The following is a 27,486-nucleotide window of genomic DNA, read 5'->3' on the forward strand; positions in this document are numbered from 1 at the left end:
ACAAAGTAAAGAATGGACTGAAAATCCAATGAATGCCTTTATATGCAGAACCTCTGTTGTGCTGGGCACTGTGATAAGACATGGGAACCAAAGTTACAAGTATCTGATTTCAAGTGAAATTAGTATCTTGAAGATATCCATGTTCATTTCAAAGACACAGCCTAAATATTTGCCGATGGATGATTGGATAAATAAAATATTACACACACACACACATTCACAATAGAATATTATTTAACCTTACAAAAGAAAGAAATCCTGGCACTTGTAACAACATGGATAAACCTAAAGGACATTATCCTAAGTGAAATAAGCCAGAAACTGAAAGACAAATACTCCATGATCTCACTTATATGTGGAATCTAAAAACATTGAACTCAAAAATGTGTTTGGTAGGGGCTGAGTATGGTGGAAATAGGGAGCTGTTGATCAAAGGGTATAAAGTTTCAGTTATGCAGGATGAATATAACTGTAGTTAATAATACTGTATTTTATACTTGAACTTTGCTAAGAGATTTGATATTGTGTTCTCACCATATTAAAAAAAATCATAACTATGTGAGGTAATGGATGTGTTCACTCAGTTTAGTCGCTCAGTCATGTCTGACTCTTTGCAACCCCATGGACTGCAGCATGCCAGGCTTCCCTGTCCATCACCAACTCCCGGAGCGTGCTCAAATTCATGTCCATCAAGTAGGTGATGCCATCCAACCATCTCATCCTCTGTCGTCCCCTTCTCCTCCTGCCCTCAATCTTTCCGAGCATCAGGCTCTTTTTCAGTGAGTCAGTTCTTCGCATGAGGCGGCCAAAGTATTGGAGTTTCAGCTTTAGCATCAGTCCTTCCAATGAATATTCAGGACTGATTTCCTTTAGGATTGACTGGTATGATCATTGGTTAATGGATGTATTAATTAGCTTGATTGTGGTAATCATTTCAAAATTTATACATGTATCAAAATATCACATCGTACACTTAAACATATAGAATTTTTATTTGTAAATTTTTAAAAGTACCTACTCTCCCCTTTATAAGTGAACAGTATAGGAAGGGAAGAAGACACATAAGCAGATAGCATCAGTATCGTACTTTGAGTATAGTGATTAAGGTAAACATAGGTGCTGTAGGAGCATAGAGGAGGACACCCAGGCTAGACTACAGGTAAGAATGGGGCCTCTGAAGTTTTCTTGGAGTAACTACAGCTAACAATAGTGCCTGGCCCACTGAAAGCACTCAGTGAAAGTTATCTGTTATTACTATGGCAACAGACAGTATCCCTGTCCTCAGGGAAGTTATAGTCCAGTAAGAGAGAGTGTATCAACACATAACTACATGTAATTCATGCTAAATGGTATGTTGGAGAAGAGATAAATAGATAATAGCCTGTATTCAATGAATGCTGCCTGTGTTGCAAGCCCTGTTCTAAGGACATTATGTATATTCCTCTGTTTATAGTTCCCACACTATTATATGTTTAATTTCCCTCAAGTATAGGTAAGGCAACTGAGGCACAGAGAAGTAACTTGCCTAAGGCCAAGTTAGTTGCAACTAATGAATGGTGTTAAGTAGCCACATATGAGAAAGGAACAAAAGCAGCTCTTGACATCTGAAAGCTGGCCTAGCACTCACAGGTAGGCACAGGTAGGCCATGTTGTTCTCCTGCTGGATGTAAACAATCTCACAAAATACCCACATCAGACAGTGTTACCCCAAGAACATGATACGGTGAGAGAAAGCAAAGCTGCTTCATAATTTAGTCTAAGCACAGACAAAGACAAGGTCACTGTGCCACCCACAAAAGATTAATTCTCACTTTAATCTCACTTTAATCACCTTCCCTATAGATAAGATATATTAAGATGCACAATCATAGAATTGCCCTTGCTTTCTGATAGCATTCAATATAGAATGAACCCCTACTTTCTTAGACACTCTCCCAAATCACCCAACCAAAGCCCAAATCCTATAATAAGACCTTTCTACCACTCTTTTACTAAGACATCTTGTAGTTTCATATTGTATTATTCTGCTAGGGCAGTCATAACAAAATACCATAGACAGAGTGGTTTAAAATTTTTATCACAGTTCTATGGTGGCTAGAAGTCCAAGATCAAGGTGCTGGCATATTTGGTTTTTTCTGAGACTTCTCTCTTTGCCTTGCAGATGGCTGCCTTCTTCTTGTGTCTGCACATGATCTTTTCTCTGTACTCATGTTCTCCTAGTGTCTCTTTGTATGTCCAAATTTTCTCCTCTTATAAGTGCACCAGTCATATTGGATTTGGGCTCACCCTAGCCACTTCATTTTAACTTAATCACCTCTTTGAAGATCCAACTCCAAATACATTCTGAGGTATTTAGGAGTTAGGGCTCAACATATGAATTTGGAAGGGGGAACACTTCAGCCCATAACATCTATGGTGTGCATTCTCCTTCACCATAACAAGTAATAAACCTAACTTGTTCAACTTTGGGTGTGTTCCTGGTACTCTCTAGGTGAAGGTCACTGACACAAATTAGAACTGGTAACTAAAAAGTGACTGATTCTAAAAGGAAAACTAGCATATATGGTTAATATAGGTGAAAACAATGTGCTTTCCAACAATGGGAAAATAGCAATCCATTGTGGCCACTGAGATCTAGCCAATAGAGAGGTGGCATTTCACATATTTAACCTTTCTGTTTGTTTTTGAGGGAATCTTATTTTTCTTCACATTTACCCCAGTGCCTGAAAGACACAAATATATTCTCACAGTGCCTGACAAATGCAAGATAAATAAGATATTCTTTTTATTCTCAAGATACATATATGTACCTTCTTTGTGACTCAATTTTCTCATCTGTAAAATGGGAATAATAAAATTGTGTTTATTGTGAGGCTTAAATAAAATAATTCATGTAAATTGCTTAGCATAGAATCTGGCACATGTTAGGGGCTCAATAATTATCAATTACTTGTAGATGAGCTATTATTTATGGATGAGTTTAACAGATATAAAATGATAGGGAGAAAGGACAAGAGTGTTCCAAGCAGGTGGAATGGCAGAACCCAAGGCATGGAGATGAGGAATTGTAAAAGGACTCCCTGTGCCCAGATTCTTTACTTCTCAGTGAAGAAAGACTCATGGAGAATGCCCCAGACTAGAAAAGGTAACCCAGACCTTGTTGGCAATGGGATATCTAGAACATTTGTCTTTCCTGCTTTGCCAGAAAAGGGAAACAGACCCTCCCAGTCTGTGCTTTTCTCAGAAAGGGTTGTGTGACAGGTCATAGAGGTTCTGCTGAGGGTGATGGTGATAGTTGCATATATAAGGTCTCAAAGTCTGAACCTTGGCAGCAAAATGACATTGCAGTTGTGGCAGCAAATATATCTGAAATTGGGCCCTGCCAGATAGGAGAAACTGTGCTTTGGTAAAGGCTTGCTAGAACAAGTGCACAGAAAGTAGCTTAGTTTTGTACCTTCTGTTCTAGCACTTAACATTTCCATCATTTGCCCTGGTTCTTAGTGGTGATGACTCAGGGGCTTAGGCCCCAACCTTACACTCAGGGTTCCAGGAGCGCTGAATGGTCCCTTCTAAGTTGCTCTCGAATGGCTCGCTTTTCCTGTAGGGTTCCCATGTATTCCGATAGTAAATGACCACCTAAGGGATTTCTCTAGGACAAGCAGTCAGGTACATCCCATTTCCTTCCAGGCATATTCATGGTCCCTCCTTCTCTTCTTCTTTATTACAAAAAACAAAAACAAAAACACCCAGCCATCTCCAGTTCTCTGGAAAATGGCCCTCCATCCAGCCCTTCCAACACAACCCACCCTCCTGAAGGCCTAGACTCTGAAGTTAAGGGTAGGTAGAGGTTGAATGGTTATTCGCTTGGTGGGAGAAGCGTCTCCTTTGAACATTGAAATATTCTTCCCCAAACTTCAGAGCGCCCTCTCTGTACACGTAACTACCCTAAAAGGCGTGGGAGAGTGATGTCCAGCTGCGTGTCTGCCAGGGAAGAACGCGCCACTGGCGCGGTGGACTGGACTGGCTGCGAGAATGAAAGTGGGGGGCGGGGTGGGGGTGGGGAAGGGGGTGCGCGCCCTTTATGACAGGTGGCCGCGCAGTGCGCGCTCCCGGGCGCCTGAGGGGAGGGAGGGACAGACGGACAAAGTGGGAGGGGGCACATGGGAAGGGACTGTAGAGAGGGTAGAGAGCGCGGGAGGAAAAAGGAGGGCTGTGGTAGGGCAGGGAGGTAGAGGGGGGAACGGGTCCAGCAAGAACAGCCGTGTTGGAGGAAACAATGGCAGGGGCAATAGCGATGGTGGCAGCCGAGGCAATCCCACTCTGGGCACCTTTCTGAATGGGCAGAGGCAGCTCACGGAGAAGAGGAGACCAGGCAGCGCCCGCAGAGGCTCTGAGAAAAGCGGCGAGGGAAGAGAAGGGGGAGGAGGAGGAGGTGGAGAAAGTGAAGGGGGGGGGTGGGAGGAGGAGTGGGGAAGAGGCAGGGGGAGAACCCGGGAAGGAAAACCAGTAGCATCAGCAGCAGCAGCAGCAGCAGCCGCCGCCACAGCAGTGGCAGTAGCGACAGTAGCAGCATTTAGCAATAGCTTTAACAGCGATAGCGGCAGTAGCAGCCGCCCTCCTCTCTCCCTCCTGCGGACGGCCGCAGCCACGGCGCTCAGCAGGCTCCAGCGCGGTGCGCGCAGCCCACTGGTGAGATAGCCCCGGCCGGAGCAGTCGGCGGTGCACTAGAAAAGCGGACCCCAGGAGCAGCCGGCGGCCACTGAGGCGCTGAGTTTTAGGGCCATAACCAGACAGCTCTGAAGCCATCCAGCACCGCCGCGGCGGCGGCGCCTGAGGGAGAGAGGCGCGTCCACCTGGCGGGCCCGGCGCATGGAGCTGAGGCAGAGGCGGCGGCGGCGGCGGCAGCACTAGCAACAGCGGCGGCGGGGACAGCTTGAGCAGCTGCGGCGACCGCAGCAGCCCAGCCCTGACTGCGGCCGCGCTAGCCCCAGCGCCAGCTGCCTGAGTCCGCCGGCGACGCGTGTCTCCGGAGTCGGCCTGGGAGGTGAGTACAAGCGCTGCCATCCAGCCCCCGGCCTTCTCGCCGGCTTCCCGGTTGACGCGGGGTGGCGGCGGCAGGGGGTGGAACGCGTTGGGGGAAGCCGAGCGAGAAGAGGAAGACGGGGAAACAGAAGGGAGGACGTCTGTGTGAGAATGGCGTGCGTGTGTCTGTCTGTATATGAGGGAGTGAGGCCGCGAGGGCTAGAGATCCCGGTTAGCCCCGACAGGCACTGTAATCTAGGAAAGGCCTGTGTGCTTGCGCCGGGGGAGGGGGTGAGGGCGAGGGGGAGGGGAAGCGAGCGGGCCGGAGCCACAGCGCTCAGAGCTGGGCGGCGGGGACCAGCTGAGTGCCGCCTCCTTGCAGGCCGGCGCCGGGGAGATCCTGGCTGGGGAACGGGCACTAACACTGCACTCTCCGGTGTCAGTGGGCAAACCCATGAGGCGGCTGCGACCAGGAGTCAGGGCCAAAGGTGCGAAGCCCGGTCGCCGACACCTTCCGTGCCCGCTGGGCTGCACTGGCGACCACAGAGCGCCACTGAACACTCACCACCGAACCAGGGCCGTGGGCAGGTCTAAGTTGGGAGCCCTATAGAGCCCCACGCGGCATGTCACCTTTGCGTAATTGGCCCATTGCCCCTTCCCGCTCTCGGTGGCAGTCGAATTGACGCTTTCCTGCGTGGCTTCTGGCGCTTCACTCTGCCGCGCCCGGCAGCACACGGCCGCTCCGCTCTCTCACACCCGGTGGGGCGGGGAGGCCTCGAGCCCACACGGGGAGCCGGGCCAGGCTCTGGGAAAGTGTGGAAAACGCGCCGCTGAGTTGGCGCCGTTCTGCTGAGGAATCCAATGGTTTCAGCATGACTGCTTCTGTCTGATCCATGAGGGACCGAATAACCCGCCCAAGGTTTTCTGTCTTTTTTCTAAGTGAAAAAAAAAAAAAAAAAATGGCATCCCCATTTCGACACCAACACATTTGATTTTCTTCGAGCTTCTGTTTGCAGTTTGGAATAAGTGGGTTTGGTATTTTGCTTCTGGGTTTCGGCTCCCAGCATATTGTTGAATTCTGTGCACAGCAATATACTTAGCTCTGTGGCCTTTTCCTAGCGTTCCATTTTCTACACTGTTATCTGCAAAGACATGATTTGTGTGTAGGCCTCCCAGGGCTGTTTTTAAAAAGCATCTAAAACACTTTACCCTGGGATTTGAATATCTCTTCTGTTGTTTTTGATCGTGGAGAAGAGTGTGCTGATAGTTGCTGAGATATTTTGCTTGGTGAGAAAATGTGCTCCAATGGTCTTCTCTGAACTATAGAGACCATTTGGGTTTCAAAGGATGAATCTCTCTTACATCTTTTACACATAGGTTAACATGACCAAACGTTTTACTTACAGCCATGAAATTCTCATGGCTGAGGGGAATTTATACTTATTTAAAATATATTTTTAGAAGGTAACAAAAAAGCCCTATGTAACTGTCATTTTACATATTAACTGGGAAACCGGCTAATCAAATAAAACTGGCTGAGTGTCTGAAACTCTATCCCAGTGAAATATGTGGCTGTGAATATAATTAACCATCTGTCTAGTGAGCAATTTAAATTTGGGCTGGTACATTTTTATTACAGTGTCTAATTTCTGGAAGACTTGTACATTTTACCCAACAGTAACAACACAAACGTATTTGCTTACTAGGTCAGAGATTCACTTGTGTGATGGTGGGATTTCCCTTCCTCACTCCCACACCTCATCTTTACTAGTCCCCACACTTCTTGACCTGGGAGGTCAAAACAAGCCTCTTGCCTTTGCATTTGGCATATTTATAGTAGAGGAACTCAAACTAGGCATGGCAGCTAGTGATTAAACATTTTTGTTTCTTGGAAATACCTTCTAATATTTTACCTCCCACAGAACCTAGATAAACTGAATGCATTTGAGTTGAAAAAATATAATTCTTTCTGCACGTGTATTCAGATGGAGAAGGGTGATTCAACAAAATTTGTTCTGAAATTTGATTCCATTTACTTTCTCTTATTCTAATTATGCACCTAGCTCTCCCATTGCTGTTCCAACTGCTTTTCCACACCCCACAGACACACACCCTCAACACACACACAATCATACTTTTGTCCTTATAGCCAGTTTTTTAGGTTATTAATATTCAGATCTGTGATTTTAGCAGGATGTTGAGAAACTGCATTTTTTCTGGAAATCAAAAGTGTAAAAGAGCATAACATGAAAAAGCATTATACATATTTTTAAAATGTTCCCTATGATGTGATTTTAACCAGAAATTTATTACAAAGGGAAAAAGAAATAAATTTAGGGTGGAGATGAAATGGCCCTGGAAGATGAGATTTCAGAGACTTCCACCAAATAGCTGTTGTTAACATAATATAGCATAACATTACATAATTAAAATGAACCATAGATTGATTGTGCAATGGGCTAGAGAAAGTCATTTAAAGGAAAATGCTTTCAAAACAAATATTTGGCTAAATAACAGCTCTGATAAATGGGTAACAATTATGTAAGCACATGGTAGAATCTGACATATGTCAAGTCTGTTAAATAAATCAACCTGTTCAGTGAATAAATATTCGATGCATCAATGCTTTTTGAAACACACACACACAAGCAAACCTATTACACCCTGTTGCCAAAGCCAAACAAGTACAGCACACTGCTGCTTTCTCTCCAGTTTGTTCACTCTGACTCTCTTCCCTTTTTTTTTTTCACAATTGTATGATTACCTGTAAACTACTCAGTGAACAGAGACAGCTAAAGATGTGGCAGTGTTGCCTGTGTTTAGGAAGTGAGAGAAGAGAGATGAAAAAAGTGGTAAGGGCTGGATTTTAAACATACATGCTCATGACTTTCTGACACAGTCACTGGTAGAGATCCCAGTTGCACAGAAGAATTTGCTTAGGAGAGGTACCAGCCTAACCAAAGAACCATTGATTTCAGTTTCTGTGTTCCTAAGTCCAGTTCTAGTGAATACTTTGTTTTTCTCCAAACCCTTAGTAAAGGGATAAAAGGAGATTCTAATTGGCCTTTGATTCTGTTATATTATCTTTAAACTTATTTATCTGGTGACACATATATGGTTTAGGTGTTCCTTCTTGCAGTAAGCAAAAGGAGAGAAGAACCAAAGTAGATGATAGGGAAGAGAAATGATATACTAAGGAATAGGTCATCTGGCTTTCCTACTTTTCCTATCGTAAAAACTTCAGAGTTGGACATTTTCTTTTTTTCCCCCATTGCCTCCTCTGAAAAGTTGCCCATCAGCTAGCTCCCTAATTGACAGTTTCTCAACCAGAAAACCTTTTCAAACCCAATGTCATATGGTTAGACACAAAGAACTTGGTTGGGCTCTTCATGCCACTTCTCCAGGGCTGCTTGGAAACAAAACAAAGGGGACTGGACAAAACGGTATCACTCGAGGCTACCTTTAACCTCAGACCTTTTCTCTCTCCCAGAAAATTTCATTTTAGACAGAGGTGAGCTTTCCTCTCTTCTCAAACAACATTGTCCTTGTGCCACAGTAGCACATTATACACTGGGGAATGTGGTCTGGGGTGGGGTCAACCAGGAAAGTGGGGTGTGGGAGGAAGCTGCCTTTTACTGATGGTAAGGCCTTTTCTGGGCCAGCTACAGATGAGGGTGAGGCCAGTCCCTCATTGCCTACTGTGGTTTGCAGGCCTCTGCTAAGGAATGTGTTCCTTTTGGTCTCATTTTCTATAGATAAGCACTGTGGCTCAGTGTCTTTCCCTCTCTTGTTCTCCAGTAGAAAAAGGACTGATGTCTTCAGGATCAGCTACTATGAACATAATTTTAATTTTTCTAAAAGGAACTTCAATAAGTCATTTCTCCATCTTCAGTAGGGTGATTTTGATATAGTTAATTATTTACGATTTTCTCAAACACCCCAAAATCCCATTTAAAATTTATACCTCTCTCCCTCAATAGCCTATCTTAAGTTTTATGTGGCTAGCCTAAGCAAGAGGTTGTTCCTAATGTTTAACCTGGGGAGGTTTAGAGGTTAGAGAACAAAATTATACTGTGGGCATGACTACTGGAGTGGTGTTAAGCCATCCTCCATTGACAACAAGGAATAGAGATTCATTTTGTTGAGGGTAAGTTAAAGCATTTCTTCTATGGAAGACTGTAAGTAGGGTGGCCATATGTTGTGGATTATACCTGGTTGTCCCAGCATACTTATTTTACTCTCAAGTGTCCCATTTTTGACAAAAAGTTTCTATGGTCACCCTACTGTAGGTCACTTTTAAATCAAATGTGTTTCTTGATTTGGGGAGGTGGTTTTATTTGTAAAATCTGAATGAGCTTTGAAATGTAATAATCCCTTAACTAGTTCAGTCTGTCTTTTTCCTAGCTAAGAAGTCTTTCTGGAGGATAAGAATACAAGAAATAATTCAAGCTTTGGGCTTGATGGAATTAGATTATTGGGTCTAAAGATATCCCTCCAAAATGCATTTGCGCGTGTACATACACACACATGCACACACAAACAGGTGTTGTCTGCTCGCTAGAGAGTGGCTGTTCTTTCATGAAAGACTGGTAATAGTTTGTAGGCTTAAAGCATATCAGAAGGCATTCAGGTTTAGAAAGATCATCCTGACCATAGTATGAATAGTTGTAAGACAAAAAAGGGTGGTAGCAACTGAGGTGTGAATTCTTCGTTTCTAAATATTTATTTATTTAGCCCTCCCTGTAGCATGTATCATCTTAGTTCCCTGACCAGGGATTGAATCCAAGGCCGTACAGAGAAATCATGAAATTCCCTGAATTCTTCTTTTTAAAAAAATTTTTTTTTTAAATTGGAGTATAGTTGATTTACAGTGTTGTGTTAGTTTCTTTTTAGAACATGTTTTGAGAAGTTCACAGGTACTTCTGTGTCCAGAATAGTTTGCCAAATATTGGTCTTGCCAAATATACAAATATATGAATTATATATACATACATATATATATATATATAAAACCTATATTATGTATATTTCTATTCGTTTTTTCTGTAATGGACAAGATGACTTTTTAAACTGCCTTCCAGTCTTAAGTATCTGTGATTGGTTTTCATTGATCTAGGGCCAGAGTCAAAAAAGACTATAGCCCACAGGCCAAATCTGGCTTGCTATGGAAAAAGAAATAATGTAGACAAGAAGAAAATGTGAAGCCATTTAGAGTTGCTTTTGTAAATGTTTCCAAGCTTCCCCTTCATAATTGAGCTTTACTTAGGCCACTGTGAAAATGAGTCCACATTTCCTGAACATATACATGTCAGCTGATATCTAGGGCTTGGGAGACAGTCCAGAACCTGGTGAGGTGGCAGGAGGATGATCCCAAAGGTGAAATCCACATGTGAATTTGAGTTGAAATATCAATAATGATCTTTTCTTTCCTGCCTATTGCAGTAACTTAAATTTTGTGGTGCTAATGAATTCTTCCCATCTTCCTTTCCAATATTTGCCATGTCATTCTAGGCATCCATGTGATTTATTAACCCAGAGACCAGGTCTCTGCAACTTGCTTGAACAGAGACCCTCTGTCTCTTTATTTACTAAGTCACTAGAACATATTCTAAAGAGGAGTTTTACTAAGTAAGGAAGTAGAAAAAATGGGCCATCACTGTCTAGCTCAGTGGTTCCTAACCTTTTTTTGGCATGAACCCTTTTGAAAATTTGATGAATGCCAAGGATACCCTCTTCAGAATTGTGCTAATTTAAAGATATGACACTTTCATGCATTTTCAGGGAGTTCAACCATACATTGTGAGTTAAAAACCTCTACACTAGCCTTTGCCCAGTTGTTACAAGAATTCCTGTTGCATGACTGTCATCGTCAAGGTAACTTGAAAGGGGAGACATGAAGACGACTTTTTCAAAAAAGCCTGTTATTAGTATACTTGTGGTTCACAACTCTCAGCTACCGTTATAAGCATTTTTCTGATTAGCCTTCACAGGCATTCTTTTTATTATGAAAAAGAATCACTTATTACTCATTCTGCCATTACTGTTTTCACCAAAGCCAAGTCAGGGCTAGTTCCTCCAAATCTTTGACTTGTTAACTTTCAGATTTTGTTCAACATTCAACCTCTGCAAGTTCATTATTAGTATATAAAATACATTACATAAAAGCTCACTCACACCTGCCTCCATTGCTCTGTCTTCAGTTCTCTCTCTATATATATGTATTTCTCTTGGCCAAAGAGAAATTTTGTCTTGACAAAAATAGGAAACTCTTGCTAGCACTGATTGTTAAGTATGTTGATGGAGCCAGAGAGGGAGGTGGTGTCCAGATATCTTCATAAGGACCCTTGGGACTCATGGGCCTTTTGCAATGTTAGCCATCCTGGAAATCTAACATTATATATTAAAGGCAATGCTCCTTAACCTCTGCAAGCATGCCACATATATGCTATGCAATTGCAATGGTAAGAATACGTGGTATTCCTATCTATGAATAAATGTTTCTTGCCTGTCCCTTTGTTTCTATTCTTAGCAGTTTGGAGTATGGCAGAGTATGAGGACTACTGGAATTCTAAATCTGAAAGGCTCCATTAATGATCATTTCTAATTCGATTCAGCAAACATTTATTGAGCATCTACTACATGCTAAGCACTAGGATACTGAAGAAGAGAAAAGAATGAAACAGATTCTCCTGTCATAAAAAATTAACTTTGTTTATGCTGAGATTTTTTTTACCAACTTTATTAACCCCATTCTTTTTCTAATGTAATGCATTTTTTCTATGATTTCTACATTCGCCCTGTTAGAAAATAAGTATAAATGCCCTCTTTACTAACACAGGAGAAAATTCTCTGACAAATAGTTAATCTCCAGCTAAACTGAAACAAGATTTCCAGCCTCCATGGCACAAATGCTTCTATTCTTATGTTTGCATTGGCTTAGCATGCCCCACTTAATAAGGAGTAACATGTTTCTTTTCCCTGCAATTCTGAGGCAAGATTTCTATTATTGATATCATTGGTGATGTGGAATTGCAGATTGCATTAGCCATAGTATATAGCCATGGTCAATATATATAATATATACAACTCAAGATTACAATATATATAACTCAATATATATAACTCAAGATTACAGTCCTTAGTTATTGACTTCTGACTAATGAATTGAATGTACTCTGCAAAAAGCCATCTTTGAGTGGGTTAGTTTTTAACTCCTAGTTGGTGATTGTATTAGTTTTCTGTAGCTACTGTAACAAATTACCAAAAGCTCAGTGGTTTAGAACAACATAAATTTATTATCTTACAATTCTAGGGCTCAGGAATCTGAAATAGGTCTCACTGGGCTAAAATTAAGGTATGAGCAAGGCTGTATTCCTTTCTGGAGGCTGTAAGGGAGACTCCATTTCCTTGTCTTTTCCAGCTTCTAGATTCTGCTTTCCAGCTTCTAGATTCTGCCTACATTTCTTGGTTCATGGCTTCCCTACATTCTCAAAGTCAGCAATAATGGATTGATTCCTTACATTGCATCACTTCAATCTTGCTTCCATTGTCACGTCTCCTTCTCTGACAGCTCACTCTCCTGCCTCCCTCTTCTACTTTTAAAGACCTTGGTAATTACACTGAGTCTACTTGGATGAGTGCTGCTGCTGCTGCTGCTAAGTCGCTTCAGTTGTGTCCAACTCTGTGCGACCCCATAGATGGCAGCCCACCAGGCTTCCCCATCCCTGGGATTCTCCAGGCAAGAATACCGGAGTGGGTTGCCATTTCCTTCTCCAATGCATGAAAGTGAAAAGTGAAAGTGATGTCGCTCAGTCATGTCTGGCTCCTAGCGACCCCCAGGACTGCAGCCTACCAGGCTCCTCCATCCATGGGATTTTCCAGGCAAAAGTACTGGAGTGGGGTGCCATTGCCTTCTCCGACTTGGATGAATAGTACAGGATTATTTCCCCATCTCAAGGTTAGTTGATTTGCAAACTTAATTCCATCTGCAACCTTAATTCCCCTGTGCCATATAACCTGACATATTCACAGGTTATAGTAGTGACAGTGACTTGATTGTTTTTCTTTCCATTTTGAAATAATAGATTCACAGGAAGTTTCAAGGACAGAGAGGTCCTATGTACCTTTCACTTAGTTCTGCCAATAGTTAAATCTTACCTAACTATAGTATAAGACCAAAACCTTGAACTTGATGTTAGAACAGCAGGTTTGTTTAGTTCTATGTCATTTTATCACATGTGTAGATTTGTGTACCAGTAACACAATCAAGATAAAGTACTATTCTGTCACCAAAAAAGATCTGTCTTGTGCTACCTATTTTTTTTTTTTTTTTACAGTCACATTCACCCCATCACGCCCTCTATCTCCAAACCCTGGCAGTCACTAATATTTTTTAAAAAATGAATCTATAGTTTTGTCATTTCAAAAATTATTGATAGAGTCATGGAGTATGTGACCTTTTCAGGTTCACTTTTTTCACTCAGTATAATGCCCTTGAGATCTAATTTGTCTTGCATATAAATGGTACATTTCTTTATACTGTTGAGTAGTATTCCATGGTATGTATATATTGCTGTTTGTTTAACCGTTTACCTGGTAGGGACATTTTGGTTGTGTCCAGTTTTTGGCTATTTCAGAGAAAGCTGTACAGGTTGCATGTGTGTGTATGCAGTCACTCAGTTGTGTCCAACTCTTTGTGACCCCATAGACTACAGCCCACCAGTCTCTCTGTCCATGGGATTCTTCATGCATAAATACTGGTAAATACTGGAATGGGTTGCCATTTCCTTCTCCAAGGGATCTTCCTGACCCAGGGATCAAATCTGGGTCTCCTTTCTTTCCTGCATCGGCAGGTGGATTCTTTACCACTGAGCTACCTTGAAACCTGTTTGTTTAACCATTTACCTGAGGAACATTTTGGTTGTGTCCAGTTTTTGGCTATTACAAAGAAAGCTGTACAGGTTAGTGTAAAGTTTTTTGTATGAACATGTTTTCATTTCTCTGGGGAAAATGCCCAAGTGTGTGATTACTAGGTCATATGGTAAGTGTATGTTTAGTTTTTTAAGAAACTGCAAAACTGTTTTCCAGAATTCCTGTACATAACTTATCACGGTCTGCTAGTATCAACATTTTACCTGCTTAAATAAACCTTACCTCTCTTTAAGTCCTTGTATCCTCCCTCATTGATAACATTATAGTCCTAGATATTTCCTTTATATATATTTAGAACTACACCAAACAGTATTGTGATTTTTGCTTCAACTGTCAAACATAATTGTGAGAACTCAACAGGAGATGCAAAGTCAATTGTATTTACTTCTTACTTTTACTCTTTCTGTTGTCCTATCTTCCTTCTTGAGGTTTCAAGATTCCTTCTTTTATATTTTTCTTTCTGTTTAGAGACCTTCCTTTAGTCATTCTTTTAGTGCAGGTTTGTTAGCAACACATTCTCTTGGTTTTCCTTCATCTTAGATTTCTTGATTTCCCCTGTGTTCCTGAAGGATATTTGCCCTGCATATACTCTTAGCTTCCTGAATCTGTAGGTTTATGTCTTTTGCCAAGTTTGGGAAGTTTTCAGCCATTATTTCTTTGAACACTTTTTTCTGTCCTGCCTTCTTTATCCTATAGTTCCAGGCCTCCTCTAATGACAGGAAAGTTAGATATTTCTTTATAGCCTCACAGAGACCCTGTTCATTATTTTTCAATTTGAGTTTCTTTATTGTTCAGATTACATAATTTATATCATTTGGTCTTCAAGTTAGCTAATTCTTTCCTTAGTCCTCTTCATTATATTTTAGAGCCCATATATTGATATTTTTTAGAATTTTAGTTATTATATTTTTAATTTCTAAAAATTCTAATTGGTCCTTAAACATGTATCTTATATCTCTTTGCTGAGACTTTGTATTTTTCATTTGTTTTAAGAGTATTTGTAATTTATTACCGAAGCATTTTTATCATGGCTGTTTTAAAATCATTGCTAGTTAATTCTAATACCTCTGTCATCTTAGCTCTGACATCTATTTATTTCCTGTTTTCATTCAGCTTGAAATATTTCTGGTTCTTGGTATGACGAGTGATTTTTAATAGAAACCTGGACATTTTTGTATTACATTATGAGACTCAGGATCTTATTCAAACCTTCTGTTTTACCTAGCTCTTTTCTACATTGCTTCAGCAGGGGAAGGGAGTGTGATGCCTTTGTTACTGCCAGGTGGAAGTGGAAGTTCAGGTTCCCCCCTCAGCCTCTATTGACACTTGGAGGCAGGGCTTCTCATTACTTCTGGCGAGGGGTTGGAATTCAGTCACATTTCAAGTGCTTAATAAGCATATGTGATTAGTGGCTACCAACCATAATGAACAATACCTATGTAGATGGCTGTCATAGGAAGACCAGAGGTGAGGAAGGAAGGTTGGTCCTATAAAAATTGAGGTTTGGTGTGAGATACTGTGGAATAAGTAAAATACAAGGATCTAGTTATTGGATTTGAGGTCTGTGGCTGGGGTTTGTTTCCAAAGCATGTGGTACTATGAATACTACAAAGGTATGTGTACAAGGAACTCAGCTGGACATTATCAACATAGTAGAGTTGATAGATGGGGAAACAGTGGCTGACTTTATTTCTTGGGACTCCAAAATCCTTGCAGATGGTGATTGCAGCCATGAAATTAAAAGACGCTTACTCCTTGGAAGGAAAGTCATGACCAACCTAGATAGCATATTAAAAAGCAGAGACATTACTTTGTCAACAAAGGTCCATCTAGTCAAGGCTATGGTTTTTCCAGTAGTCATGTATGGATGTGAGAGTTGGACTATAAAGAAAGCTAAGCGCAGAAGAATCGATGCTTTTGAACTGTGGTGTTGGAGAAGACTCTTGAGAGTCCCTTGGAGTGCAAGGAAATCCAACCAGTCCATCCTAAAGGAGATCAGTCCTGGGTGTTCATTGGAAGGACTGATGCTGAAGCTGAAACTCCAATACTTTGGTTACCTCATGCGAAGAACTGACTCATTTGAAAAGACACTGATGCTGGGAAAGATTGAGGGCAGGAGAAGAAGGGGACAACAGAGGATGAGATGGTTGGATGGCATCACCGACTCAATGGACATGAGTTTGGGTAAACTCTGGGACAGGGATGCCTGGCATGCTGTGGTTCATGGGGTCGCAAAGAGTTGGACACGACTGAGCGACTGAACTGAACTGAACTGAGAGCTGATAGAAACTATACCAAGTATTAAATATGTTTCTTCCTCTCAATCTTTGTAAGAGAGGTGGAGTAACATGTTGCAGATTCCTGTCACACTTCATTTTGTTAAAGGGAAATTCTCTCCTATTGGGGAGAAGTTTATTTATTCATAACAACAAACTCACCTCTATGACTGAAGTAACAGTTGATTGAGGAAACATTAACAGAAAAGAGTAGGTCATGAAGAGGGCAGTCCATTGATTTGTAGAATCTAGGGTTTATTTGGCATCTTGGTGGCCCCCTGTTATGTCATTTATCTCCAGCATGCTTAGCCAGTTTGCATGGTGGCAGCATTTGTGAAAGAGCTCTGTCCTTTACAGAGCTGTGTTGACTTGTTGGCACTTCTTTGACCAAGGCCCAGAGAGTCAGTAGACCCTGTTACACAGCTTCTTTGTACACTGGCATAACTGTTGCCTTCTCAAATCTCTCTTTGCTTAGATTTGTAGGAGTTTCCTTAACGTAGAGTCAGTATTCTCAATTTCCTCTTGGGGTAGTTCAGTAACATTTTCCCTTCTTGGATCTCTATATTTGTGAGTACATCTTCAGGTGTTTGCGTAGGGCTGCCTATGTACTTTACATCTCAGTAAGAGAAGAGGTTTACTCATTGTCTATTTAATGTATGTCATATGTATAGTCTATAAGTCACATTGCATTTTCCCATAACAAATCCTATATGTGTAAAGCTGTGGCCTTGGTATGTTAAGATGTTTCATAAATGATATAGTCAAATTCATTTGGCTAAATAAGTGAAAGAAAAGGGAATTATGCAGTGCTACCATGAGTTTTTTCAGATTTATGTGGCTTGACTTAAAGCTAAACAAAAAGACAGTCATCTGAGGAAGAAACAGTTTGAAAATTACACTGTGAAGACAGAGAGGTAGGCATACTTGATAACACAAGATCAAGTGTAGGTTGTAAATCCAAGCCCTTGGCTCACCTAGATCCTTCCATATGTGCATTTGTGGGGAAGAGGTAAGTATTCCTGGTCTGTTACTCAGACATATGGAAATAATACAGTAGGAGCAACCAGAATCCAAATTTGTCACTTTGTCTCTCAAGGAGGCTGCAAATACACCAGTTAATTTTGAAGACAGTGGTCACTGGTTAAGCAGAGGGGCCAGTATCAGAATATTGCTATATAGATCTGAGAAGAGAACCTAGATTTAGCCTTCCTTGTCATTTATCTCACCCTTTCCTATAAGCCACTGTTTTTTTTTTTTTTTTTTTGCTCTATTTCAATAGTGCTTTGGTTGCTACATGTACATATATTTAGCACTTGAATAAATGGAAAAAACCCATTTGTTTATTGACCAGATAAGGTGGTAATGTCATGATATTGCTGACCCTGATAACTCATGATTCATAAGGCATAAGTCACTTTTAGCCAACTACTGAAAGATGCTGAAAAGCAGGTAGGTGGACTAATCTCTCCTTTTTGATTCTCACCTCTGCCATTTGACCCTCAGATATGACTTTTATATCTTCCAGTACTGAGCACCATTGGTTAATTGAGGCCTAAAGTGGATGCAGCTAATGCCAGGAATGGGGTTCTTTTATTTTCTGAAAAATAAGCTTATTAGACTTAAGAATACAGAATTCTGAGTCACACAGCCAGGCCACATACTAGAGAGGAACACCCTCAAGTTACTCTTTTAGATGAAGAGCCATTTTGGCATAGTATGCACTGTAAAAGTGTGATCCTACGTATGCTTTTTATTTTGCCCTCTGTCCTTTTCTTCAGCCTTTCTCTGATTTGCATGGCTTTGTTCTCACTCCCAAGATCCCTCTAGCAGTCCCTCTATAATGAGCTTCTCCCTTCTTCTGTGTCCTTCTTATGGCACGGAAATGCTGGATGTCACACGATGTAAGTCAGTATTGGCTACAGAGTTCAGAGGAGGACTCTGGGGCTACCAGTTGTTTCCAGACTGTCAGATAGAAGGAATGCTCAAGCAGCTGGGATAGTTTGAGGTGGGAGAAGCAGCAGTGGATAATAGGGCAGAGAGCTGTTGTTTGCACTTGTTGCTGAGATGGCCAGCTGAGAGAGACAGCCATGTGTTCAGTGGTCCTGAGAAAGTTAAAACTAAGATTGGTGTGTCTTCATTCAGGAGACAGTTATGTTAAGGGAACAAAGGCACTAAGGCTGCCAAAAATAACACCTTAGAATTCTATAGCCCCTCTCTTCTAGAGGATTAAAAGGGCTCCTATGTTTTATTTCATGTGATCTCACAAACAACCTCATGGAGTTAAGAAAGGTAAATATTGAAGACCACACAGGACAAGTTGCTTCCCTTTCCTGGGCTTGAGTTTTCAAACCATGAAATGAGGGCTTGGTCTAGATCTAATCTATAAGGTCTTTTCCCACAGCAACAATTTCCATGATGGTAACATTTTCCAGATGGGGGAATTGAGTCTCTGGTACTTTAAAGTGAATTTCACAAAGCCATACTGTAAATCAGGGACAAAGTGATTACTATAGACCAAGCCCTGATCCCTTCCCTTAGATTGCTCTGTCAGTGGTCTCTGAATTGTGAGGTAAGAGGGACTATCACTTCTGAACACATGAAGCCTGTGTTCATCCATTTCATTTAACTCTTCCTCGCCTTCACAGCCTACCCTCTTCACTTATCAGCAGGGCCTTCAACCTTCCACTTGATGTTGCCCATGATCCATATCTCCTTTGACTATAGCTGCTTTCCTGGCATATTGTGTGGCTGGATGCAAGGTCACTGCTACCCTTAGAGAGTTAAGTCTGGAACCAGCACTTCAGTTACATCAACTAAGAGCTATGGCTCCTACGTGTGGCAGAAGGTCAGGGTAGGAAGAGCCATTCAAAAATATCATACTGTGAGGTGCCCACAGAAAGCAAGGAGGCCTAGGGGAAAAGAGCTGACAAAGGGGCCATGGGAGAAATCAAGAGACAGTGAATTGATAAAGTAAATGGATCAAATTGTCAACCAGTATGCAGCAAAGAACCAAGATGACTGAAATTTCTTGAGTTGTAGGATAAAATGGCATTTCTGACTATGAGGGGGATTTAGCTTGGGAAGGACAATAGAGGAAAAAGGAAAAGCTTTTATCTTCAGCAGGTTCAACTTTTACAGTAAGACATTTAGTTTAAAAAATATTGTGAGCTGAGTACTGTGAGGGAATAAATTTAGAAAATCATATTCCCCATATGATTTCTGGAAATCAGTAGGAGTTTGGCTCAAGAAAGGATGGCAGAAGGTGATTTGTGGTGTTGTAGCAGCCGCCTTGGAAGGCAAGATGGAAAATTTGTCCCTGAAAGGCTAGGTAATTGGAGGAGACTCACTGGAAGTTTCTGTCTGCAGAAAATCAATGAGACAGAGTGGGGTTTTAAATATGTATGGTAAAGGATGGGGGATGAAACACCCAAAAGCCCCCATCTTGCAATAGGTCCGTTCATTAAATCTTTGGCTTATGGAGTTTGTTGGTTACTTTTGGGCCAAAAGTTCTTGAGGCTCCCAGGGCTTCTCTGTATCTCATTCTGTGACCCCTTCTTTCATTTTTCTTTGTCCCACTACTTTTTTCTCTTTTCCATTTCCCTAGTTTTGAGATTAAATTCATTTACCATGTATCAAAATAATCCATGAACATTTAACAGATTTTGAAAAATACAGAAAAGAAATAATCAACCTTTTGCTTTTAAAAATGGCATGTTTTATTGTGATTAGAAAAATACTGAAAAGCATTGAGAATCAATAATATATCAAACACACCTGGATCTTGACTCAGAATTGACAAACTTAATATTTTTTTTTATTGTGGTAAGAACACTTAACATGTCTACCCACTTAACAAATCTTTAAGTGTACAGTATTGTTAACTCTAAGCACTATGTTGTATAGCTGATCTCCAGACCTTATTCATGTTGCACAACAACTGTTAGCATTTTCAATGTAAAGTTTGCTTTAGATCTTTTCCCAGTGGAAGAAATAACACCTTATAGACAAGTCAAATTCAATCCCCTATTCCTCTCCATTCATTCCCAGAGGCAAAGACTAATTTGGTTGTATTCTTCCATATAATTTATATATCCATATGGGCTTCCCTGGTAGCTCAGATGATAAAGAATCTGCCTGCAGTGCAAGAGACCCAGGTTCGATCCCTGAGTTGGGAAAATCATCTGGGAGAAGGGAATGGCTACCTACTCCAGTATTCTTGCCTGGAGAATTCCATGGACAAGGGAGCCTGGTGGGCTACAGTTCATGGGGTGACAAGGAGTCAGACATGACTGAGGGACTAAAAAGAGAGTGAGAAGCAATATATAGAATTGTCCTGTGTGTCTTTCTTAATTTACATAAATAACAATATCCTAATAAATGTGTTATTCTGCAGCTAGCTTTCTTTTCCTTCATTCAACACCTTGTTTAGGGATGTATTCCATTTTCTTTTTTACATTTCTTTTTCTTATGATAGCTGTATTGTAGAGTCAATTACATGTACCTTACTTTTTCATGATATTTTTCATTATAAAGTAATACCTAATTACATTACAGGAAAATTGGAGAATCCAACTAATTGATAGCTTTTAGGACCAGAGAACAATTTGCAAAGGCTTTAGGCAGCTCAGCCAGCTCAGTGATTTTGGCTATAAAACATTGAAGAGCAAAATTGGAAGGGTCTCTAGGGATACTGCCTTGTCAGTCTCCTACCTCATTTTTTGAAGGAGTAATAGAAGCCCAGAGAAGGAAAATTACTTAAGAAGGCCATATGTCCATCTAATTTATTTGAGACCCCTGACTCCATATCCTGTACATGAAACCTTTCCATGGTGAAAAAAGAGAAAAGGGAAACCTAAAACTGAAATCATTTGTTATAAAAAATCCATTTTAATAAAGTATGGGAAATATGGAAGAGTTTAAAAATGAAGAAATCAAGTACTGCCCACTTTAATATTTTTATCTTCTGAACTTTTTTCCTGTGTGTTTTTAATGTTTCTGTGGTTGTACCTTGCTTTTTTCCCCACTTAACATTATAATGTCATAATGCACAGTTTTCAAAAGACAGGTTTGTATATTGAAATCTTGCCAATGAATAATTTTTAAGGCACACTTTTGCTATATAACCATTAAAATATCGATATCTTAGGCAGGGACTTATGCAGAGAAGAAACAAGGACCATGCTATATTCCCCAGCAAGATGGTTCCTATCCTTTGACTAGATCTTGTTCTTCTACACAACAACAACAACAAAGTCTAGATTGACATTTTCAGGGCTCCTGCTCCTGAATTATTCATATATAACAGTTAGATTGTGGTCAGAAATTTGGAGTGTGACCAAGAGATACCCTGACACACCCCTCCACCTCCAAGTGTAGCAGTGCCCCTCAGGCCCACGAGGAGTGAATTCTCAGGCTTCCAGGCTCAGAGAAGCCACCCCAAGGAAGAGACAGTGATTGTTTTCCCTGTTCTATGAGGGTGAGGTCAGGTGTTCAATTTTTCCAAGCTGCAACCCAGACAGGACAATAGTGTTTAAAACTTCCTCAGCATTTATGTGAGAGGGGGCTCCATCCCTGACTAAGCCACATCACTTCTACACACATGCACATACATGATTAGAGTTGTTGAGTACAATTTTGGTTGCACTCATTGTTGTACATGCCAAACTACATTCAACTATCAAGACCTGCAGGAAGAGAGGTGATGGTTTGTCACTCTAGACAGTTCAGTGTGTTTGAAACAATGAAGAACCGAAAGATTAAGCTACTCACTCAAGGTTACACAGAAAAAAAAAAAAAGCAGAATGCTGAGATTACAAAATAAAATAAAGTTAAATGGAAGCACAGGTATTCCTGGTCGTCTTGGGTCTTAGAAAGTCAGACCTTAGCTCATTGAAGCTCACCATGCTTCTGCTTTAATCAGTTTAGTTCATTGCTAACTTGCCCTTGCTGCCTGTGATTTTCTTTAGGTGGGCCAAATGTCAATTCACAGTAGTTGTTCAAAAGCACTTGACAGGTTCAATTTTTCAGTTCCAGGCTCTATTCTTTCACACAGGGCTGGAAAGGCAGGAGTCATGCTAGTGGCTAACTGCATTTCTGCCTCAAGCTCGCGCAGGGCTGGTGTGTGTGTGTGTAAGTGTCTGTGTGTGTTCATGAGTGAGTGTATGCTTGCAAATTAGTGAGGACTGTGGGATTAAAAATGTTCAAGATTTTAAATTGAAATAATTAATCAAATTCCTTTAAAAAGAGCCCTTTCCCCTGCCAAAAGATTTTCTTTTTAAAGATACTTATTTCTGCAGTTGATTGAGGTTTAGAAATAGGCAGGACGAGACTCAGCAAATGTGTATTTTGCTAGGACATAGGGTGCTCTTGTTTCCAGGTTATAGAAGCCAGTGTTGGACCAAATCCCAGCTGTGTTTATCCCCAGATTCAAGTTTCAATTCAAGGGAGCTTCTTTCCACACCTCTTTCCCCTCCCCCCAGCAAAAGCTGCAGAGCTAAAGCTGCCTTTATAACAAGGAGTGGCTTTAGGCACTGAGGAGCTTTTCTCCTTCAAACTGGGCAGACAACTTCTCTGTGGGAGTCTGAACCTGCTACACCTATCAAAGGCTTTGGGAAATGTGAAGTGGCACTTACAGCATTTAAACTGCAGCGAACTTGCCTGTGTGCTGGCCAGCTTGGCTATGGGAAATCTTGCCTTTTATTGCCCATGTAAAGCCCCCCACTTAACCAGTCATGTCTGAATGTGTGGGTGTAGGGGACATAGGAGGTTGCAGAAATGTCACAGCTGTCCTCAGACCCAAAGAGGGTCGCAAACCAAGAAGTCCATTATTAGTATGTTTCCAGTGTCTCAGTTAGGTGAAGACTGCAGTCTTCACTAGGAAAGACAAGAGAGGCAAGTAGATATGGGACCTGGAAGAGTTGAAAGGGACCTCAGCCACAAATCTGTGAGATCAGTACTTCCCAATATTTTCAAGCCCTCCCAAACCCTTTTCTAATCATTTTTCATAAGGCCTAGTGCTCCAAAGAGGTTATTTCTTCTGAAAAAGTTACATTTATTAAATAATAGTTTTCTGTGTTCATATACAACACATATGTGTATCTCAGAGCTTCTAATCAGCATAAATAAGCAATATTATTGTGCTTGGTTGCTGTAATTCCAGGGAAAAGCAAAGAAATTTGGCATTTAGATAACTGGGGCAGCTGTATGACAGTTAAGTACTCTGTTTTCTTTAAAGGTTTGAAATATTAAAAATGACTTGAGGATCCTGATGATTACCGTTGTGGTCTGATAAGACCAGGAACCTCAGGTTGGGAACCACTGATCTAGTTAATTGCTACCTTCCCATTTTTGAGTTAGCAAGTAAGGCTCTGGCCAAATAGAAAGTTAATCTTTGACCTGAAATTAAAACTCACCCAATTGGTGATAGGTTTGTATCTGTATACTTGGCTTCCCTTATGAGTCTTCTGGCCTGTAACTTTGAATCATTATGATCAAATATTTTAAATGTCATGAAGGGGACTTTTGGTCAAAATCTGTATTAGGATTCTCCAGAGAGAAAGAATCAATAGTGTGTGCGTGTGTGTATGTGTAATACACACACAAAATAAGTAATTGGCTCATGTGATTATAGAGGCTGAGAAGTCCCACAAAATTCTGTCTGCAAACTGGAGACCCAGTAAAGCCAACAGTGTACTTCCAGTCTAAATTCAAAGGCCTAAGAACCGAGAAAGCCAATTGTGTAAGTTCCAGTCTTAGGACTTGAGAAGACTAATATCCAAACTCACCAGTCAGGCAGAGAGAGACCTTAATATACATTAAAGGCGCTTATGGTGGTTTGGAACTGCCTTGATATTTGAGACAGGCCCTTAACTTCTGGAAGGGTTATTAAAGGGGCTTTCTCACTCCATTTATCTGAAGTTCAAAGTCATTCATAGATATTATGTACTTAAAGAATACCTACTACGTATAGGATACTGTAACTGGGACAAGGGAGGTGGTAGGAGTAATAATGGAGTGGTAGGTGAGTAAAATATCCCCACATTTCAGGGAAATTGTGTTTTACTAGGGGAGAGCTATGTGTACAGGACTATTTCTAAGACTGGGTGTAAGATAGTTATGCTCTGGGGGTTATAAATTGCATATATAACATGTTCTTCAGCAGGATTCCCTGGGACTGAAAGGTGTATAATGGAATCAGGTAAACCAACAGTTGCATACTTCCTAACTGCCTGCTAACAGAAGACAAGTATAAGTCGTGCCTCACTGGTGCTCTGTGCAGCAAATTACATTTAGAAGCACTACCACCCTGGACATTTGTACGTTTACTCATTAAACCTTACATTGACATCTTGGCCACAAATGTTTTTTTGCCTCTTGGAGGTAACTAGGAAGTCATCTAAATAATTTTTACTTGCTACATTAATTATTTTTTCTAGATTACCTTGCCTAGATGTATCCACAGGCAGGTAACTGCTCCCAAAGGCAGTCCATTCCATGCTCATTCTTTTTATTTTATTATTTTTAATTGTGGCAAAATACACATTACAAAAATGTGCCATCTTAACCATTTTAAAGTGTACAGTTCTGTGGAGTTAAGTACATTCACATTGTTACACAACCATCACCACCATCCATCTCTAGACCTCTTTTCATCTTGTAAAACTAAAACTCTGTATCCATTAAATAATAACTCTCCATTTCTACCCTCTCCCCAGACCCTGGAAATCACCATTATACTTTTTGTCTCTATGAATTAGACTATTCAAAGTTTCTCACGAAAGTGGAGTCCTGTAGTATTCATTTATCCTTTTGTAACTGGCTTATTTCACTTAGCATGAAGTCCTCGAGATTCATCCATGTTGTACTATGTGTCAGAATTTACTTCCTTTTAAACGTTGAATAATATTCCATTGTATGTTTATATCACATTTTGTTTATCCATTTATCTGTCAATGGACATTTGACTTGCTTCACTTTTTGGCTATTTTGAATAATGTTGCTGTGAATAACTACTCCTTTGAGACCCTGCTTTCAATTTTCTTCAGTATATACCCAGAAATGAACTTGCTAGATTATATGGTAATTCTATTTTTAATTTTTTAAAAAACTGCAATACTGTTTTCCATAGCAGGTGAATCATTTTATATTCCCACAAACAGTAAGAGTTCCAGATTTTCTATATCTTTGTCAGCATTTATTATTCTCTATTTTTTTATAATAGCCATCCTAATGTTTGTGAGGTGGTATCTTGTAGTTTTAATGAGCATTTTTCTGATGATTAGTTACATTGAACATCTTTTCATGGGCTTATTGGCTAAATTGTAAGGGTTCTTAATTTATTCTGGATATATTCTTCAGATTATATGATTAGCAAATATATGATTAGCAAAAAATTTTTACATTGTTGGTAGTTTCCTTTGATCCACAAAAGTTTTTAATTTTAATAGTCTAATTTTTTTCTTTTCTTACCTGCTTTTGATATCATATCCAAGAAATCATTGCCCAATCAAACATTATGACGCTTTCCTCCTCTGTTTTCTTCTAAATATTTTATAGTTTTAGCTCTTACAATGATCCATTTTGAGTTAATTTTTGTATATGGTATAAGGTAAGGGTGCAACTTCCTTTCTATGTGGATATCCAGTTTTCCCAACACGATCTGTTGTAAAGTCTGCCCTTTTCCCATTGAATGGTCTTGGAACCCTTCTTGAAAATCTTTTAACCATATAGTGAAAGCTTATTTCTGGGCTCTCTGTTCTATTCCGTTGGTCTATATGTCTGTCCTCATCCCAGTACCATGTTTTTTTCAGTTACTATAGCTTCGTAGTAAGTTTTGAAACCAGTAAGTGTGATGCTGCCAGCTTTGTTATTCTTTTCGAGATTATTTTGGCTATCTGAAATTCCACATGAATTCTAGGATGAATTTTTCTGTTTCTGCAAAAAATGTTATTGGGTTTTTTAAAAATATAGATTATATTGAGTCTATAGATTGCTTTGGGTGGCTTTGATATCTTAACAATATTAAGTCTTATAAGCCTTGAACATGAATGTCTTCTGTTTATCAGTGTCTTTAGTTTCCTTCAGCAACATTTTGTTCTTTTCAGTATGCAAGTTTTTCACCTCCTTGTTTAAGTTCATTCATAAACATTTTATTCTTCTTGATGCTAGTATAAATGGGATAATTTTCTTAATTTGTTTTTTGGCTTGTTCATTTTTAGTATATAGAAATGCAACTGAGTTTTGCATGTTGGTTTTGTGTCTTGAAACTTTGCTGAACTTGTTTATTAGTTCCAGCAGGTCTTTTGTGGAATCTTTAGGTTTTTCTGTATATATAATCACATCATCCGTGTATGGAGATAAATTTATTTCTTCCTTTCCAATTTGGATGCCTTTTATTTTTTTTAGAAAGCCTATTCTTAAATTGAACTGAAATATGTTTTCTTGTAGCTTTCCCTGTTTTTCTTCACAACAGTTTTAGAGCTACAGAATAATTGTGATGAGAGTAGAGAGTTCCCATATAGTGAACACCCAGTTTCACCTATTATTAATATCTTCCATGATTATGGCACATTTGTCATAATTAACAAACTAATGTTCAGTTCAGTTCAGTTCAGTCGCTCAGTCGTGTCCAACTGTTTGCAACCCCATGAATTGCAGCACACCAGGCCTCCCTGTCCATCACCAGCTCCTGGAGTTTACTCAAACTCATGCCCATTGAGTCGGTGATGCCATCCAGCCATCTTATCCTCTGTCGTCACCTTCTCCTCCTGCCCCCAATCCCTCCCAGCATCAGGGTCTTTTCCAATAAATCAACTCTTCGCATGAGGTGGCCAAAGTACTGGAGTTTCAGCTTCAGTATCAGTCCTTCCAATGAACACCCAGAACTGATCTCCTTTAGGATGGACTTTACAAACCAATGTTACTACATTATTATTAACTAAAGTCTATGTTTGTATTTTCTTAGTATCCTCATATTATCCTTTTTCTGTTCCAGTATCCCATTCAGGATACCACATTACATTTAGTCATCATGTCTCCTTTGTTCCTCTTGACTGTGACAACTTCTCACACTTTCCCTTAACAGTTTTTAAAAAATTATTTATTTTAGTTGGAGGATAATTATAATACTGTGATGGTTTTTGCCATGCATCAATATGAATCTGCCATAGGTATACATTGTCCCCTCCATCCTGAACCCCCCTCACACCTCCCCCCCCACCCCTTTTGGACTCAATAGGAAAAGAAAAGCGTGGGATTA

General features: G+C 40.3%; 1 protein-coding gene across 1 annotated transcript in view; it reads left to right on the forward strand.

Annotated features, from left to right (window-relative positions):
- Positions 1-4,997: 4,997 nt before the first annotated feature.
- The window catches only part of NEXMIF (neurite extension and migration factor), a 211,296-nt gene continuing 188,807 nt past the window's right edge, over positions 4,998-27,486 (forward strand). The window contains exon 1 of the mRNA XM_061137755.1: positions 4,998-5,044. The gene's annotated coding sequence lies outside the window, so the exon portion shown is untranslated. The remainder of the gene's footprint in view (positions 5,045-27,486) is intronic.

The sequence above is a fragment of the Dama dama genome, chromosome X (genome assembly GCF_033118175.1).
Source record: "Dama dama isolate Ldn47 chromosome X, ASM3311817v1, whole genome shotgun sequence".
In the NCBI taxonomy this organism is placed as follows: Eukaryota; Metazoa; Chordata; class Mammalia; order Artiodactyla; family Cervidae; genus Dama; species Dama dama.